General features: G+C 35.9%; 1 protein-coding gene across 12 annotated transcripts in view; it reads left to right on the forward strand.

Moving 5' to 3' along the window:
- LOC129746935 (protein turtle) overlaps positions 1–20,982 on the forward strand; it is a 142,735-nt gene that overhangs the window by 65,445 nt on the left and 56,308 nt on the right. Inside the window, exon 1 of one of the 12 annotated variants that reach the window (XM_055740889.1) lies at positions 3,284–3,464. The exons of 9 other annotated variants lie outside the window; for them this stretch is intronic. The gene's annotated coding sequence lies outside the window, so the exon portion shown is untranslated. 2 more of the 12 variants (XM_055740888.1, XM_055740890.1) reach the window with 2 other exon arrangements.

Here is a 20,982-nt window from a genome sequence, read left to right on the forward strand (position 1 = left end):
GACCAAAAAGTAATTCATTCATGCATTTTTCACTGTTTCAATTTCAATTAAACATTCAATTTGCGAATTACAGCACAGTTTTTTTTAACTTTTTAAGAAGTATTGATTATATTTATTTTATATTTATGGAAATTTGGGCATGTTGTTATATTATATGTATCGTAATCGTATTTTTATTTCAGGTGACATATATTTAACCAAAATAATCGATAAAATCATCCATAAGAACTACGAGACATAAAAAATTGATGGTCTGGAACTTTAAAAAAAATGAATTTTTTATCTTGGAATTTTCGGGATTAGAAATCTGTGAAATTTGAACCATACAAATTTGAAAATTAGGGATAGTTATCTACAGACCCGAAAAAAATTAATTTACAGACTTTAAAAAATTTAATTAAGAAAACTTGAAAATTCAAATGTTAAATTTTTTTTTTGAAATGAAAATATTAAGAATTTGTAATTACAAAAGGAACGAAGGAGAAAGGAAATTCAGATCTTTTTGAATATTTGAAATATTTGGAATGCAAAATGTAAGATTTAACAAGGTAAGATGTCATCAATACGTGTATGAATAGTTGTTTTGTTTTATTGTGAAATTTAAAAAATATAAAATAGCTTAACTCTATTTAAGGGGATTTTGGGGGGGGGGGGGGTTGGATAGGTCATCAAACGATCGAAAGACTGATATACAATGGATTGTGGGTTCAAGCCAGCCGGAGTATCTCGGCAAATTTGGAATCATGAGAAGGATACTTTTGTACCTTTTCAGAATTCTTGATTTGATGCGAACAGTTGGAAGTGAGTTTGGTGAGTCAAACCTATCCCAAACCAGTGGTAACGGACCCCTCGGTTGCGCTGCAAATATTGTTGGTGAGTTAAGCATGGATAATATTTGATTGTGCGATCGAGACTTCCCGTACCGCCTCGGGTCGAAAGACCTATCAGCCACTGGTGGGTTCTCATACATATGTACATACAGTGTTCGGCAACGCTAACTGAAAAATTAGCGCCGCTAATTAAATCGCTAAATCATACAAAGTTAGCGATCGCTAATTAAATACGCTAAATGTGCCAAAAAAGTTATCGCTTTAAGCTTAAAGCGCTAATCGCTAATCGCTAACTGTTTACCAACATTAAGGCTTGATCGTATTTTCATAAAATTATATGAGCAAAACCAAAACTATCAAAGATAGAAGTTTTAACGAGTCCCTGTGTTCTATAAATGAAAACAAACGATTTTCGAACAATTAAAGAAAGAGCAAAAGAACAGAATGTGGAAAATGGGAGCTATATCTCTCTATTTTTTTTTTTTAAATTTTGGTTAAAAATTTACTAGATTTCTCGGTGTTGTGCTTTTTTGTTGCAAATAATCTTTTGTGCAATTCATTTTTTTTTCTTTTGGCATTATTTTACATAATCCTCATTTAAAATCTTTAACCTATTTTCCCCTTTTTCACATTTGCAGGAGCGTTGTCAAACGTGAACATTTATACAATTTCTATTTGAACTTAAAACGAAGGCTACAATAGTGATTTTATCTTACTTTTATATGAACTGATCTGTTAAATCTCTAAAAACTGTATAGTAAAAAGTAAATAGCTTAACCACTTGAAAACAAATGCTGATGAAGAGATGTTGAAAATAGTTTTATATTGTTCAATACCTTTTATTGTTAGCTTCTTCTGTAAAAGTTGCTAAAAAAAAGTGCTTAAAGAGAAAAAAAAGACACTAAATACATCTTTTCTCTAACTCTAGTACGCATTCCTCCAATGAATCCAATTAAGCAATCAGAATGATGCACAATGTCACTTTGACTTGATTAATGAAAAAAAGTTTATTCTATCACTAAGAATTCGAGAGATTGATACAAATATATGGGAGTTAGCGATCTTCAATTAGCGGAACCAAAAAATAGCGGAACTTTTCAATTCGCTAAATCAATCCAAACTTAGCGGCGAAATTAAACCGCTAACAAAAAGTTAGCGGACTAACTAGCGAATAGCGGATTAGCGCTTTTGTGCCGAACACTGCATACATACATACATACATTTATGAAACGAAGAGTTAAAGATAATCCCTGTCATTTCCAACGTAAGAAGTTTATATGTGAAAATAATGAAAACCTTAAAAAATGCTTTGCTCTAGGTTAAGATTCGAGGCAACCCTGAGGGCTTGAACATTGATCAAAAGGGAACGTTACATTTCTTTAAACCTCCTCCTCGAAACATTTTTACGATTCCAGATAGGCAGAATCCCCAAACAGAACGCAGATCACACATTTGTTAGTAGATCACAATCGCGTTTTATGAGGGACTTTTGTGTGCATTTCAACATAATCAGGATGATGTAAACGGGATGTATGCATGTTGTATGTACATAAGTCGTCGTTATTTCAAATTTCCTTTTTTTCACTTTACGATTTAATCACACCAATGTGAACAACATAAATCAAAAAGATAAATCAAATTCACCAGGCGCCTCCTCCATCCACCGACTGACTGGGTTCGCTATTGTGTCGAGGCGATAACGAAAAAAATAGCAGCACCATATTCCAGTTAAGATGTAAATTATGATAGACGACTCGAGTGTTCATTTTTTTCCCTCCTTTCGCTATACTCTCTCCGCGTATGTGTGCACGTATGTGTGCGTGTGTTTGTGTCTGTCTGTGGATGTCTGTACCGGAACCCTAATTGTAATAACTGAGGAGACAACGTACTGAATAAAACATTAATCACACAATAGAACGCAGCGGCCAGCTTAGATTCGCCTTTTAGTCTTACACGCTGCTGATGCTGCTGCTTACTTGTTATTCCGAAGGAGCTAGTCTACGAGAGCAAGTCAATTGAACTAAGTAGGCTACACCGCGTGGTAGTATGTTGTATGTGGTAGCGTGCAGAAGGACCATCACACACAGCAGAGCAAAGCGCGTGCAGCAGTAGGACGTTCTTATTCCAGCATACTAAGATGAAGCGGATGATGCTGACGAGTAGGACGAAGAAGAAGACGAGTAGAAGGAGGAGGAGGATGCTCTCCATTTCCAGTACAGGGATACTTGAGTTCCGTTGTGAATATTGTTGTGTTGTGTTTTGTTGTGGGTAGGTTTCGCCCGCTGAGCAAAGTTCGCCCCGGAAAATTTCGCTCTCCACCCAGCAGAGTTCGGTCGGTGTATTGGAGTAGCTGGCTGAAGGGACACTTTTCCCGGACAGACGAGGTTTTTTTTTCCTTCAATGTGCTCCATCGTTCGCGTTTCTGACGTTCTTTGAGGTTGCACAGTTTTTCCCTGGCACCAAACGTTGATGGTTTAGTTTGTACGAGGTTTGCTGATACTGATGGTGGTGCAGCAGGATTCGACTCCCATGTGCTAGCTGGCTAGAGAAAGACTTTTTGTGGCTCCACTTATGGGTCGGGATGATTGGAGAAAAGTTTTTCTCGAGTGCTATTAGTGATCCAGCTGCGAAACGGTATGGAAAGTTGATTTTCCGAGTTGGTTTAAAATTTGTTGGAATAATTCCGTATGAATAATTTAAAGCAGATCGTCGTCGTGAGCTTTTTTTTCCTACTTTTTCGCTGCTAGTGCTCCTTCTGTATGGCAGGAAGGCAGTTTTGAAGTGAGTTTCGGGGTGCTGGGCAAAATTTTCTCAGTGAGTGAGCTCGCCCGTGTGAGTGAAGTGAGCGGGAAAGAGATGGTGGACGCATTTTAGATTCTGCCTCTGTGCTGTGCTGATGATTGCCTGAATTTCGGTGTGTGCCAAACGAGTGCCAGCAACTGTGTGAGCAAGAGGAGCCCGAATCCTATGTATGTAAAATCAAGGTGGAATTACAGTGAAAATCGTCCCGTTTGAGTGAAATTTTCACAAGTAGAAATTATTCAAATGAGTTTGGGATCAAGTGGCGTTCAATTTGGCATTGTTACAGTGAATGTGTACAATCTACCTGCTTGTTTCGTGCCTTTCTTCGTGGTGAAACGACATCTTTAAGGATTATTCATGGTCGTTCGAAGGTAATTTCGGTACAGTGAAAAGTCACGGAACACGAAACTTAATGTCACGTTTATCGATTGAAATATGGTCAAGTTCGGAACTTTGGGATCGGCAAAATGAGCCAGTACGGCTCCCGCGTTCAATTGCTAGCGATGGACCCAGAAAATGACACTCGTTAAAAATTCAAAGAACCATGTGATTGAACCTGCTGACCAACTAGCGAGTTTAGCCCCGGAACCGTGAGAATTATATGACGTCCTACCTACTATAGATGACGATGATTTTGATGCTAATGGTGATGATGATGGCGGCAATGATGGTTTAGCCAGTTCGAGTGGTGGTTGGTTACAGATTTGGGGGATAAACTTCGGCAAAGGCAGACAGATAAAAAAAGAAGGAGGAAGGATGTTTTTGGAGCCATGGCACTGTGGAAAAGTAAATCCGAATTCGAGAGACCACACCCGCTCGGGATATTTTCTCATGCGGGCTGCTGCTGCTTCTGCTGATGTTGACTTACTACATCTTCAGTCAGGTGTTTACATATTTTTCGGGTTTTTCGGTTATTGTTATTTGACATCTTAAATGTTGAAGTGTCCTGGCGTTTTAGTGAATTTATGCTTTTATTGGTGAAAGTTAAATAGAGGTTCTTGCAACTATAAATATAATACAGTCACAGTATTACAAATCTGTACACGGATGTTTCCTTATAAATCTTACCACTATTCCAACGTTTTGCGGAAAACATAAGCAATAAAATTCTATTTAAATTCTATTATAAAGTGATGAGCAAAACAGGCATGTTTTGTAATAATAATGTTTTGGCCTAGAAATAAGTCTTATGGCATCACTGTAGGGGTGTAAATAGAAATTCTCAATAAAATTTCGCGTCATGAAAAATGGGTTCCTTTATAGAACATCGCTTCCGAACAGAACTTCCAATTAAGTGTAAATATAAATGAGCATTTATTAAATTTATTATTATTTAACGAGTTTGACGGAATTGTGTGTGACACATGTTCTTAAACTTACATGTTAACTGTGTTATTCTTAACCTATATAATACAAAAACTCCCATTTGCTTGCGATGAGCTTTAGCATAAGGACTGTTGACGAATGGAAGTGGACACCTGCTTTTTATGGTAAAAGTTATAATTTGGAAATAAATCAAAAACTTAGTTTGAAATATCGTAAAAAAAGTGTACACTTCAACTGATAAATGAGAATTCAGAACCTTACGTCTTGTCTATGGAGCGTTCGTGATTTAAAAAAACAGATTTTGAAAAATTTGGCTCAACTTTCCTTGTAACCTCACACGGAGAAAAAAGAGGGTATAGTGTTTCAACAATGTTTCGCCTTTATTCAACTACATATATTTATAATTAATTCTCGACCAACTAGAAATCTGAAGAATTCAACTATTTATATAATAGATTATCTGATTGATATTTTGCCATCAACAATATATATTTTTGTTCTGCATTCAACAATAAGTATAGTAAATTCAATTATACTAGTATAGTTGGTTTAATTGTTAATATAATAGATTTAATTTTATGTCTATGATTGATTTCAAGAAATCAACTAGAGATATAGTAGATTCAACAAATGTTTAATTTCAAAGTCATCATATTTATTGTTGATTTAGCGATTATTCCTATCATTTTTCATGTTACACGTATTTATTTGTTATTGATTTGATTTTTACACTTATACACAACACAAAAATAAACAAAATTCTAATTTTATTTCTGGCTCGTTCAGCCATCGCCAGAAAATAACGAAAGGAACCTGCTATATAAAAAGTAGATTGGAAATAACTTAGAATAAAAAAAACTTGGATGGTTTTATTTTGATTTTGGGTACCCAAAAAATCTCGATTTTGTTTACCGAAACGGTTTTGCGGGCAGCCGGAAAGCTGAACACACACCGGAATAACGTCCACCTGGTCAGTCCCCCTAACGGACACAGTTGAGACGGCCTCGGATAACTTGTTACCGCTGGAATCACGATTTACGATCACGGTAGTAAAGTTTCTTTTTTCGAAATTTGTCGAGTTTTTTTTTGCTGAGGGCACACTAACTGCACTTATGAATATGTTATATTTGTATTTGTATGTATTTATCAAGTATCACGCAATCAATCGTAAAAATATAGTTGAATTTACTATATTTATAGTTCAATGCCTAGAATCAATCATAAAATTTTAGTTGCAACAATCAGAAATTCAAGTTGAGTCTTTCATATTTAGGGGAGAGTGGGGATACTTGATCCCCTTTTCTTATTTTCACCATATCTTTTTGGAAAAATTTAGCAACTCGCCGTCATTTTCTGACAGCTTGTAACTTCAAGTTTCTCTGCTCCAAAAATTAGAACGATACTTAAACCTGTTGATGAACTAGAAGCATTATCGTGGGAGTAAAAAAATTACGATTTTTCTGAAGTTAGGGGAGACTTGATCCCCTAATGAAGGAGACTTGATCTTTTATTCAAGAAGCCCTAATCCTTGTATAAAAATCAAACAAAACCCCAAGATAGAATGTAAATTTACTGTTTTGGTCATGTTTGTTCTCATTTCACAATTTATAGCAGACATAAGAAGAAAATTCTATAACTGTGTCTCAACGCTAATAACATTGCATACTTATAGGCGCTATTTCTTATAATTAAGAGAAAATTAATTATTTTTGGTCTTTTCTTCAGACAATTGTTTGATAAATATTAATTTTTGGATCAATTCAGAAGAAGAATATGTCGTTTGGAAGGGGGATCAATTAAACCCAACTGTAGGGGATTAATTAAACCCGTAATCAACATTTTAGAAAACTTTTTCTGAAAAAGTTGAGAGTTTTCCATTGCTTTGAAAATATGGCATTATGAAGTTCATTCTACGCTCGAACGATTGATACATTGGAACAAATATTTTTTTCATAATTTTCCCATGTAAGGAACATTTTAAAGTGACGAAAAAAAAAACTTCAAGTTACATTTTGTGAAATTTTTCAAACAAAGTTCAATTACGCAAACAATTATTTTGTTAAAAAATTTTAAAACTACAAGCATTTTTATTTTGCTCATTTCCGCACATTTTTCTAGAACATTTGATCTTTGTAAGACATTCCAGTTTCGAGATATAGCTAAGGAATCAAGTATTTATCCCCAGGGATCAAGTATCCTCATTCTCCCCTAAAGTTCAATGAGAAAAGTCGATCAGAAATGTAAAGTTGAATGCATTATATTTGTAGTTGAATGCTTAAATTCGATCATACAATTCTAGTTGAATTTGTCATATTTACAGTTGAATCAATTATACTACTACAGTTGAATCTATCATATTCATAGTTAATTCTGTAAGGCCAATTAGCAGTTTGTAGTTGAATCTTTTGTATTTATTGTTGAATGTGAAAATAACAACTACACTTTGATGATTGGTACAACTAGCTGAAATAATTGTTACAACAGTTATCTTTTTTTTCCGTGTAGGGTAGACTGCCCCAAATTTGTATGGGAAATTTAAAACCTGTGAAATGTTATGCGCTGCAGGCTAAAATTGATCCTAGGCCTATTACAAGACCCCATGCCAAATTTGGGCCAGATCGGATCACGGGAAGGGGTCGCTCAACGAGCCTGAAGTTTGTATGGGATTTTGAGACATTTTGTTCGGAAGAAACATGAAAAACCAGTTTTTCATCAATAACTTTGGTTCCCGTCGACCGATTTCTTTCAAAAACGGGTTTTCTTGAAACCTAAATTATGAAAAATATTTCATCCGAAGACTGCATATCGATGAGAGTTAAGATAAAAAATTTATTAGACTTCAAAAATGGGCTAATTTTTTTTTACGGTGGTATTCATCACTGTTAATGAGGCGTCAATATGTTCGACCGCCCCGACTCATTAACAGTGATGAATACCATCCTTAAAAAAGGTAGCCCATTTTTGAAGCCTAATAACTTTTTTATCTCAACTCATCGATATGCAGTCTTCGGATGAAATATTTTTCATAATTTAGGCTTTAAGAAAAACCGTTTTCAAAAGAAATCGGCCGGCTGGAACCAAAGTTATCGATGATAAACTGGTTTTTCATGTTTCTTCCGAACAAAATGTCTCAAAATCCCATACAAATTTTAGGCTCGTTGAGCGACCCCTTCCCGTGTTCCGATCTGGCCCAAATTTGGCATGAGATCTTGTACTAGGTCTAGGATCAATTTTAGCCTGCAGCGCATAACATTTCACAGGTTTTGAATTTCCCATACAAATTTGGGGCAGTCTAGTGTACACCATACCCGGACCCCATGGCTTTGTATAAGTCGTTTTACTATCTTTATGGCATTCACGACTTTATCAACATTGCAGTTGGCAAATCGTTATTGAAAAACTTATCCGGCACAACTGTGTTCGATGTTTACTCTTGGGCTCGAACTCGCGGACATCGGCTCAGGAGACAACAGACTTGCCAACTGAGCTATATCACAAACCCGCTTCGTATGAACTGTTATGTAGTGAATGTATTGTGTTGATGTAGGTATATTTTGGAAGAACAAGTCAATCAGGTGGGCTAGTTTACTTACATGTATTCCGGCATCCGTGTATATCTATACCTGGCCAGCTGGCAACTGATTGAACATTCTTATTATATAGTCAGTTATAAGAAGAAACATATCTTACCTGTCGGCCACTTATGGTATTCGAACCCAAAAGTTTTCTTGCCGATACCGGGAATCGAACCCAGTACGCCTGGCATACCAAAACCAGACTCACGCCAACCTATCCGCTAGACCACATCGGCGCTTAGTGAATGATTTTATGAGATCCACTATAGATATTTTAGATTCAACAAATATTTATTTTAGAAGTCATCATATTTATTGTTGATTGCTTTCTAGTTGGTTTTAGCGGTTATTTCAATTATTATCATTTTTGTCTTTATTTGTTATTGATTTGATTTTCACTCTTATACACAACACAAAAATAAACAACATTTTAAATTTATTTCTGGATCGATCAGCTTCTGCCAGAAAATAACCATTACTGCTATCGGTGGTGGTCCTTCTCCTGCTGCTGCTGATCACTGCCCAGCCGGAAAGTTTACCGATCTCAGCGACAGGATTAGGTAGGTCGAAAGAAACCTGCCATAGGAAAAGTAGATTGGAAATAACTTACAATTTACGATCACGGTAGTTAAGTTTCTGTAGTATTTGTAAGTGTATGTTTTTATCAAGTATCATGCAATCAATCATAAAAATATAGTTCAATATATTTATAGCTTAAATGCCTTAAATATATCATAAAATTGTAGTTGAATGAATCATATTTTTAGTTGCAACAATCAGAAATTTATAGTTGAATCTATCATATTTATAGATCAATGAGAGAGATCAATCAGAAATGTATAGTTGAATCTATTATATTTATAGTAGAATGCTTAATTCGATCATACAATTCTAGATGAATTTGTCATATTTACAGTTGAATCAATTATACCACTACAGTTGAATCTATCATATTCATTGTTGATTGTGTAAGGTAAATCAGCAGTTTGAAGTTGAATCTATTATATTTAGAGTTGGATGTGAAAATATCAACTTCATGATCAACATTGATGATTGGCACAACTACCTTAAATAATTGATACAACAGTTATCTTTTTTCCCCGTTTAGGGTCATTTTCGACTAAATTTACTCGAGTTTTCCATAGTATGTGCTTCTGTACCGTATTTCTCAAGGCGTATATAGGCCACTATTTTCTTCTCACAATTTTTTGGTATAGAAAGAACTCGTTTGAACATTGTGATCTTTTAAATCAAAGAAAATTTTTTAGAATATTTCTTTAATGGGATTACTGATTTTTTATTCTAGCTCGATTTATAATTTTTCTTTTAAATTTAACTGTGGTTTCTTGGATAATTTCTGAGGAATGTTTCAAATTTAAAGTAAATAAATGGTCAACACATTCAAACTTTAAACTCTTTCTAACTTTAAAAAAAGTTAGTTGATGAAATTTGATTGAAAGGATCACAAGTGACAATAACGAACAGAATTTAGAGGACCCTCCAGGGCCGAATTAAGCCATCGGAGCCTGGGGAAATTTTTCTTAGGAGGTCTTTCGACTCTTTTTTTTAATATATCAACTAATCGAACATGAAAACAGTTATAAGGGCTGTTAATTTTCAAAATTCGATTCGTAAATTATTGAATAACTCTGTCAGCAACTATAATTTTTTAGTTGAGAAAAAAACCAAGCTAGATATTAAAATATTTTTATTTCATCGATGATAGTTTGGTATGTGTGAAAGCAGGATAAATATTTCCCTCATAATAATTGGGAAACACACGAAGATTTCGGACTAAAAATCCAAAATTTAAAAAAAAACATAGAAGGAATTTCAAATTCTATGGAGATTCGAATATATTGGAATTTTGATTATCGCCGCGCTTTAATGTGATTTAATTCATCGACGTTTAAACAAACACAAGAGTTGAAACCGTCAATAAAATGAATTTCTATTTGTACTGAAATCAATTGGAGATTATCAATTGGAAAATGATATGCTGAATTCAGGGTAGTTACTTCAGTACATCAGATTCAATAGTAGAAAACTTCAGGTGGAACAGTTTCAATTTAAATTTTTAACCTTAGATAGAAATTGGAATGAAAATTAAATAAAGAATCTAAGTATGGCCGATTGGACCATGATCGGATTGGAGATGATCGAAAAGCAAACAATTTTTTTTGGATTAGATGTTCATACTTATGCATATATAGTGAGCATTCAAGATTTTTCGGTTTTCCTTATTTAATTCCCATTGATTTTCAATTTTTCTCTTTAAGTTCTTCATATTTGTTATGATTTCATCAATTCCCGGGTCCGTCAATTATTGTCCGTCATCAATTATTGTCCGTAAAACAGTCAGAAATTTTTTTTTGTAAAGTCTTCAAATCATATAAACATGAATTATTGAGCAAGACATTCGAACTCAATCAAAATTTGAAATGTTTTGCGTCGTTTTACATATTCTGTGCTGCAAGTCTTCAGTCAAAAACTGATAATTAGATATTGTAATTTGTTCAATTCTGGATAAAGCTTATTAAAAGAATTCCAGTCGCCGTTAAAGCTTTAACATTTTTTTGTACTATTGAGTGAATATTTCATATTCAAAACATTATACTTCATTCGCTGGGAACTCCTAAAATATATTCTTTATTCATTTTGATGTATTGGTTTTTGTGAGTAGAAGATTATCCACGGGCATATACGGGGTTTTTAAGTAAAGTGAACAAGTAAATCAAACTACAGTCTGGTTGCTATAATAATAATATAGTAAAAACAAGTCCATATTTTGCTTGATTTATACACTGGAAAAATACAGAAAACTCAAGTTGGGCTAGATTTTTTGAGCTAGCTTTATCTTAATTTGTTTAAACTTGGAAGTTTGAAGAACGTTTTTTAAATCGTTAATAACGTTAATCGTTATCGTCAATAACGAAATTTGTATCTACTATTCATCACTTCATTCTTGATTTTTTTTCGAATAGTTACTGAATTCTGCCTTGACTTTTCCAGATTTTGTTTTTGAAAAGTTCCATATCGTATGCTCCGATTTCACCAAGTTTTGGAAAAAATGGTCCTGATTTGCTCAGCCATCATAAATGCGGAAAAAATTCTGCAATAAATACTCAAGGGGACTCCGTCAGCTTATGTTCGAGTGAAATTATTCGAGATATTATTTGAAGGAGGTCCCCTTAGCTGTTATATAAAACTTTTTGACTCCGATTTTCTAGTTTCTATTTCTTTTCATATATTTCTAGTACTTGGTATGGTTAAATGGTATATTTTTTTAATCGGGGCCCCCCTAGGTCGGCCCCGTAGCAATTGCCTCCATTGTCCCCTCTCCACTTAAAACGGCGGACCCTCTTTTGGCCTTAAATTATCAAAGCAAACAGCATCCAATTAGACATTAACTTTTTTTGATCAATTGTCTCGAAAACAAGAAGATAGTTTAATCAACTTCTTATAAGCATCCAGACTGATTTGTCTCTAGTGACATCGATTTCATTTGTAATACATTTTTTTTAACTTTTTAAACTATAGAACCTTACGTTCGGGGAACACGATTTTATATGACTACAATCATACATTAAACCCATTCCACGCGCCTGTTCATCACAAAGTTATTTTTTGTTTTTCATATTTGTGAAAAATAATACACCTACACCACTTGAAAGGTGAAAAAAATCAAATTGGACCTATTAAATTACAAAGAATTCAATTGATTCATCTTTAATCAAATAACCAATAAATTGTACTTTTTATGAATACTTACAATTTTTCTCATTACACGGGTTGTACTAAAAAAAAATCATGTCTTGTACCCAAAACCATGACGAATTCCAACTGTTTTCAGTATGTCAAGGCGTTTGGAGCTAATTTTTTTTTTTTTAATTTTGGATTTATAGATCGCGGAAAAAGGGGTATTTTGAAAGTATATTCATTCGCGATTTATTTTTTTTCTGCTTGTAGTGTAGTAGGTATGTATCATGCAATCATCCCAAATAGAATAAAAAATGATAAGTTTGAAATTTTATCACTTCAGGCTCCAGTGAAAAATAGTTTAATAATCACTCACAACAGGCGTCAGTCGGTTCCCTCTTGTGCACTTTCATAAATCACTCCTAAATATTCCTCCATTTAGTCACCCGAAATGCGTTTCCCCATACTTGGCCAAAGGTCTTGGCACCATTAAAAAGACATGATTTAGTGAACCGTACCGAGTGTGTGTACTTTCTGCTGCCATACGCTTATGCATAAAAATTCACTTACCCGCACTTGTATGTTATTCAAGCCGGATTTTTGAAGCTCGCTGACCTAGTCTATTTTCTACTTCATATTCCCAGGAGGAAGGAATCTGACATGGGGGCTGCAGCTAAGGTTTTCCGCTCAAAAATCCCCATCCGGCAGGCAGCCCGAAAGGAAAACTGTATGGTGCCCCATAAAATGTAAATGCCCGCCAAATCATCCACTTTCCTCAACTCCTTTCTTATCCGCCTTCAGGGACTTTAAGCTGGACTTTCGGCTGGCTGGCTGGCTTGGCTTGGTTTGGCTTGAAATGACACAGAACCAGCCATATGCAGTGCGCCTGCATGTATGTACGTACGTATGCCAGGCTGTATGTATAATATGAACCCGGTCTCTGGTGTCGAGAAGCGAGTTCTTTCGGGAGTCATCTTGAAAATTTGAAACATATGTTCCGGTGCCGTTGGCTTTTGCTGCTGCTGCTGCTTCTCGGTGACTCAACCAACCTCGATTTGTCCCCGATTTTTTCTGTCGAACGAACCTCATTCTAAGTTATCCCCTTTGGGGATGAAAGTCATCCGGATCCCGTTGTCGATTGGGGGTTAGTAGATCTTTCAAATACACAACGAAAACGGAAACAGCCACTGATGGCAGCGGAAAAGTATATGAGGATAAAAACTATACGACCGCATATGTTCATGTAAAAATATCCTTTCTCACATTGACCGAGTCCTGGTGGTTTCTTTTTCTTTCAACTACATAAATTCATGTTCGTTTTCGGAGGTGGATGGTGTTTTTCGATCTTTTTTTTTCTTCTCGGGGTGTAATATTTACAACTCCTTCCTCTCACTGAGCTGCTGTTGGTTCTTTGAAATTTTCCTTTCGCTGTGGTGTTAAATTCATACATAAAATATTTTCAAGTCGGTTAGTTTTGCTCGTTAGATTTCGATTCTCCGGTGTGATATTACACACAACCTCTGTGTCGATTATGGCATTCGACTGGTGCTGATCAATGCTTTCAAGTGAGGGTTTCATCTTGCTTGTTTTGACCATAAAACTGATAGAACAGGGTGACAAATTGTCATCCGGCTCTCCGGTTCCGATTTGTAATGTTTGAAAATTTCCTTGTGAATAACAAGTAAATAGATGAAATTGGAATAAAAATTCTAGTACTAAATCGCAAGTACCAAAAAAACGTAAAAGTTGATCATAATAAAATAGACATTCAAAGTTCAACAGAAAGGTGTTTTCAATAATCCCGGCTTAGTAGGCTGGTTTTTGTCTATCATGATCGTCTTAATCTTTGGCTGATAAATCATTCCAAAGTCGTAGGCAACTTTGTTTTGTTATTTATCTCGAACCCAAGAAAACGAGTAAGAAATAAATGAATGCGACGAAAGTCAAATTTTGCTTTATTCCATGGCTTGCTAGAAGTGCTATATAATCCCGGAAAAGATATGTGTGAGTGTTATATGACGTTACGAATGTATGGTTATTTTCCTCGACTTGAAGCCTATTTTTCAAACGTCTCGCAAGCTTTCGTTTTCTTCATTCTTTTCTCGTCCTCACGTCGTCGTCGTCGAGAGACCGCATATCTGTAAGGGTGGCGTGATTAATTATGGTCACATACATACTTCCTCCTAGGAATACTAATTGTGTTCTGGAGAAATGGCAAGGTAGACACGACACACGGAGGATGACTGCCGGATCCTTGCATGTCAATCGTTCCTTGTGACGTGAATGGACTTCCTCGATGAATTGAATCCTAATTTCATTATCCTGAAGGTAGGCAGGCAATCAAGTATGGTTAGAACCTTCCCTTAAAGGTGCGTCAATTGCCTTATTTGAGGTAATTTTTATTTCATCAATCAATTGAAATCTAACCAAGAATTCAATAATAATAAATGAAGAAATTTTTTAAACAAAACAACTATATTTTTTCAAAGAATCTGTTAAAGTTGTTTGAGAACATTTGTATTAACCAAATTCATTTCTTATACAGATCTTCCAAAGAAAGAACTTCCTCCCCAAATTAGAACCTTCAGCTTGCAACAGCTGATTATGTTGCAACATGTTTCAAATCCATATAAACCTACTTAACAGCACCTGTTCTGCTTTATTGGATAATGATCCATTAAAAAGCTGGAGATATTACGCAAAAGAAAATTATTGCATCTTTCCGGCGAAAGACGGCCGAAAGTAACTTGATAGCACTTGAAAGCGCTCACTTCTCACTGCAATAAAAACTGCAAAAGAAGAAGAAAAAAAAACAACAAAAAACCAGCAGCCAAAAGTTCTCAGTTTACAATAAAACCCGCAATTTCAACCATTTTCTCTGCCTGAATGGAATAAAACATTCATCAAAACAAAAGATGAAAAAAAAACACAAGAAAAAACGCTAACTGATCCTATCCTTCCGAAAATATAACTCTCACACACCTGATGGATTGTTGTTGATGCTGATGTTTTACATAGAAAGTGTGGAAATGGACTGAAAAAACTTAGAAAACAGCAGACGTAATAAAAACCGCGAAGGTTAGGAAAACAACAAAAGCAATTCCGGTTCTAAAACCGGGCAGCATAGGGTTGCGAATCGGGGCAATTAACGTAGCACAGCAGTTTCAAATGCTATAATCTATTTGATATCGGCTTTTGATTATAATGATTATTGATATGAAAGAATAAAACCATGCTTATTTTTGTAAATCTTCATTGAGAAATTTGAACTAGAAATTATTGAATTTCAGGTAAAATATCATGCATCATTACAGCATGAAATTCATGAAGGTTTCTCTTGGATTGAGATACAATTCGACGTATGTAAGCAGGTACCTATTCAATATATAAGCGTTAAATTGATATTCTTAAAACTACTTTCACTAAAATTTGTATATTTACCGCCAAACGGGGCATCATACAACAGCAGGGTTAGATGCAGCATTTGTATACCACAACACTTCTTCAATTTTTATTTATTACTAGCTGATCCCATACGAACTCCGTTTCGCTTTTTAATTTGGAATATAAATACCATGAACTGTATGAATAAAAGTCAATTGTCAAGCATTTTCCAGATGCACTTCCGAATTCATTGTTAAGTTGTAATTGCAAAAATATTGGACGATTAGTTTTTCTGTCGTCTGCTACTAAATTTGAATTCCAGAATCAATTGCCAAAAAACTCCCGTGTATAAATTTCGACTCGATCGTCACATAACAACGCAGTTATTGCCAAATAGTTTAACCCCGTTTAACTTAGTTTCGGTGGCCTCTTATACAATCTTTGATATCTGAAATCAATTGCCCTTCCCTCAAAACTCCCGTGTGCAAATTTTCAAAGCAATCCATTGACCAATAACGTCAATGTTGCTAAAACAGTGAAAAAGAATTAATAAGGACGACCCCTTTTGTTGACCCTTGGCAAAACATTTGACATCTGAAATTAGTTGCCCGTCCCCGAAAACTATCGTATGAAAATTTTCATCCCAATCCGATGTCAAATAATGACGATATTGCAAAAATATTGAAAGGTTAATATGGACGACCCCCTTTGCCGGCCCCTGACACTGAATTCAATACCTAAAATCCATTGCTCATCCCTTAAAACTCTCGAGTACCAATTTTCATCTGAATCTGATGTATAATAACGACGATATCGCATTAACAGTGAATAGTTAATATGGACGACCCCTTTGGCCGACCCCTGTTTGTAATTTGGATAAGTGAAATCAATTGTTTGTCCCTAATAACTCCTATGTGCAAATTTTCATCCTAATTCGATGTATAAAAACGTCTATATCACTGAGATATTGAAAAGTTGATATGGACGACCCCTTTTGCCGGCCCCCTACATTGAATTTGATACCTCAAATCGATTGCACGTCACTAAAAACTATCGTGTAACAATTTTCATTTGAATACGATGTATAATAACGTCAATAGCGCAAAAACAGCGAACAGTTAATAGGGACGACCCCTCTGGATGACCCCTTACACAAAATTTAACACCTGAAATCAGTTGCTCGTCTTTCAAAACATTCATGTGCAAATTTTCAACACAATCCGACGAAAAGTAACATCAATATCGTGAAAACAATATTTGTCTTGTAGGGACGACCCCCTTCAGAAGGGGTCATCCGAAAATATGAAAACATTTTTCATCATTCCTGGTCCTAATGAGCATCCATGCCAAATTTCAGACCTCTAGCTCTTAAGACGGCTGAGTCTATAGAGGACAAACAAACAAACAAACAAACAAACAAACAAACAAACAAACATACAGAAATTGCTTTTTATATATATACATAGATAATGAAATACAGTTTAATGATTTAATCATTTAATGATAAAAAAAATTATGATGACATTGTTTCTCATAACATGAGATAGTTTTTTTTTAAGTTGCAATAGATGTACAAATTTTAACATTTTTCGATGCCGTAAAAAACTTTACCCAGTATGATGGATGATGTCTGTTACCACACGTCCAGAGAGGACGGAGTCTAAGCCCTCGGATTCCTGGTCGTTGCTCTGGGGATCAGTGAGGGTGGGTACACAAGACCTTCTTTTGTTGGCTAGCTCGATCTTGATCTCGCGAAGGACCTCAAGGTCGGCTTTGTGTCTACTTTGGACTCCCAAGACTCGGATGTGATTGTGTTCGAAAAAAGGACAATTTAATAAATTTAAGTGCGTGGTTTATTTCGTGTTGTAATTCTGTATGTGTGTGTATTTTGTGTGTGGCGATACGCTCACCGTTTTGTGCAGGCCTGTGGCGTCGGAACGTTCTCTTGGGCGGTGGGGCTGGTGATTGACTGGCGAATTCTCGGAGATTGCTTGGTGGATGGCTGGAGGTCGTTTGGGGCTGGTTGTGGCTTAAGTGAAGCTGACCAATGTTGCTGACCAACGTAATGGGCGTTACTTGGCGGGACATTACCATTAGACTGGCCCAAATTTGTATGGGATGATTTTTACAACATTTTATTCAACGCGGCACCCCCTAGATTGGTGCTTTTAAGTGAAAAAATGACTTTCTGAAAGTTTCAGGTCATTTGGAAGAAATTCTGAGCTTTCTAGCATACTGATAACATATTTTAGAACACCAAGAGTGAAAGTATGTCGATTTTTCATACATTTTGCCGAAAGTCTCCATACAAATTTCAAGTCCTTTGCGCCAGCTCGTACTTCTTCCAAATGACCTGAAACTTTCAAAAAGTCATTTTTTCACCTAAATGCACAAGTTTAGGGGATGCCGCGTGGAATATAATGATTTTTTTCGTTGTAGGCCAGTCTAATTACCATATGTTGAGCTAGGCCGGCTTGTTGGGTTCTTTCGGGGCGATTTGGTACGATTGGACTTCTCGGGGATCTCTGATCGACACTCGGAATGGTTCTGGCTTGCCCGGTCAGATTGGCAACAGAGTCGGGCAAGTGCGGCACCAACGGCCGCGGGGCTGACGTGCCTCGAAGGCACCTCGAATGGACCATTCTCGTTACCTGGGCAAGTAAATGGGCTTCGGGACACAATTTGCGATGTCCGTGTGCTTATTTTCGGCACAAGTTACGATCCGGGCTACTTTTCTTGCCCAAAAACTTTTAACCGGCACTTCACGAGTCACAAAGCGCCTTCAAGTTGGCAACGGGCGCATGCGAGGCGTTCAGCGCGAAGTTACCACCCGAAAGAGATCATCTCTCGGCTTTTTCTTTCTGATCAGCCCCCTGAGATTTTCCTCCAATCCACTGAACTGAAATTCGCCACCTTGTGATGTTCATGTTTGTGATGTTATACGTATTGCGTCTTAACCTAGCCCTAGTACTTAGCCATTTTTCGGAATAATTTGAAATCAATTGCCTAACTTAAAAACCCATCAATATAAATAATTAAATTAATCAATTAACATTGAAAAAAGATCCAAAAACTAACATGTTACAAGACAAATGTTAATAACGGTAACATATCACTTAATGATATCCCCTAAAAACTGTATTTTGCTTTTAGTATCCTATACCAACACTGTTGGTGTGAAAATATTTTTCGGCCAATCACCAAATTTTTTCAAATAAATATTTTTATAATTCATTTACCAGTCTGGGCTTAAATGCAATGAAATGCAAATCGAAGATTCACCTTTAAAACCTCATTTCCATATGCAATAATCTGTGGACATTAAGTTTTTAGAAGGCATTGAAGTTGAAAAGTTTGCATGATGCCCCAGTTAACGGTATATTTTGAGTATATGCATGCTTTCGACATTGATCAGAATTTTATTTTTTAATGTTTTTAGTCATTTTGGTACTCAACCTTCCCATGCCTTTCGCAAAATTTTCTGTTTAATTTTTTTTGGTTCTTTATACCGTAGATTGTTTATATTCCCATGGCCACAATTGCTGTGGGCAAAAAAAAAGGTGATTGGGGACCGGAACGGCAAATTTTCGGTTTTTTTTCATAGGGTATCATTGAGTATCATGAAAATTACACAATTCAACAAAACATTCTCTTCTAATCTTGCGGTTGACTGGGACATGAACAGAAGACGTAAAGTGCCCAAAATTACCTGAATTATGAAAAAGTTATGCGCTGAAGGCTCAAATTGAGCCTAGGCCAAGTACTAGATCTCATGCCAAATTTGGGCTAGATCGGATCACTGGAAGGTGTCGCTCACGGAGCCTGAAGTTTGTATGAGATTTTGAGACATTTTTTTCGGGGATGAAATCTACGGAGAAACTAATCCTAAGGGAAATTCACAATTTCACAATGACAAACTACTTAAACTTTAAAAATTTCATTTGTACAGCGAAGGAGCGAAAAAAAAACACGTGCGATACCAACAAGCCATCGCCTACTGATTATTTCTTGTTACTTTTCAGTTATGAGCATTTACTCAAAGATTCAGTCAACGCTTGAAAAGGATTGAAACTGTTGAAATATCCACAAATCTATATATATAAAAAGGAATTTCTGTATGTTTGTTTGTTTGTTTGTCCTCTATAGGCTCAGCCGTCTTAAGAGCTAGAGGTCTGAAATTTGGCATGGATGACCCCTTCTAAAGGGAGTCGTCCATACTAGACAAATATTGTTTTCGCGATATTGACGTTACTTTTCGTCGGGTTCTGTTGAAAATTTGCACATGAATGTTTTGAAAGACGAGCAATTGTTTTCAGGAGTCAAATTTTGTGTAAGGGGTCAGCCAAAGGGGTCGTCCATATTCACTGTTCGCTTTTTTGCGATATTGACGTTATTATAAAACATATTCAGATGAAAATTGGTGCACGATAGTTTTGAGTGACGTGCAATTGAATTGAGGTATCAAATTCAGTGTAAGGGGCCGCCAAAGGGGTCGTCCATATCAACTTTTCAATATTTTAGTGATATTGAGGTTTTTATACATCGGATTGGGATGAATTTTTTTACATATGAGTTATTAGGAACAAACAATTAATTTCACTTATCCAAATCACATACAGGGGTCGGCCAAAAGGGTCGTCCATATTAACTTTTCACTGTTAATGCGATATCGTCGTTATTATACATCGGATTCAGATGAAAAATGGTACACAATAGTTTTGAGGCACGAGCAATGGATTTCAGTTATTAAATTTAGTGTAAGGGGCCGGCAAAGCGTGTCGTCCATATCAACCTTCCAATATTTTCGCAATATCGTCGTTATTTGATATCGGATTGGAATGAAAATTTGCACCCGGTAGTTTTCGGGGACGGGCAATCGATTACAGATGTTTTGCCAGGGGTCAACGGAAGGGGTCGTCCATATTAATTAATTTTTCACTGTTTAGCCATATTGACGTTATTATGCAATGGATTCCTTTAAAAATTGCACACGGGAGGTTTGAGGGAAGGGCAATCAATTTCAGATATCAAAGATTGTATAAGAGGTCACAGGGGTCAATTGATTCCTGACACATTCTTGGCGACAGAAAAAGTGATCGTCCAATATTTTTGCAATTATTAATTCACAATTTATTCGGAAGTGCATCTGAAAAATGCTTGGCAATTGACTTTCATACAAACTGTTCATGTTTAAGTTCAAGTTGAAAGCGAAACGGAGTTCGTATGGGATCATCTAGTATGGTTATGAATACAGACCCCTTACGATTTAGGCAACTCGCTCGCAGATTTTGTGTTTTGGAAGCCAAAAACGAACGTTGCCAAAATCGAAAGTTGTCAAAATCGAAAGTTGCCAAAATCGAACGGTT

This window comes from Uranotaenia lowii, chromosome 2, assembly GCF_029784155.1.
Source record: "Uranotaenia lowii strain MFRU-FL chromosome 2, ASM2978415v1, whole genome shotgun sequence".
In the NCBI taxonomy this organism is placed as follows: domain Eukaryota; kingdom Metazoa; phylum Arthropoda; class Insecta; order Diptera; family Culicidae; genus Uranotaenia; species Uranotaenia lowii.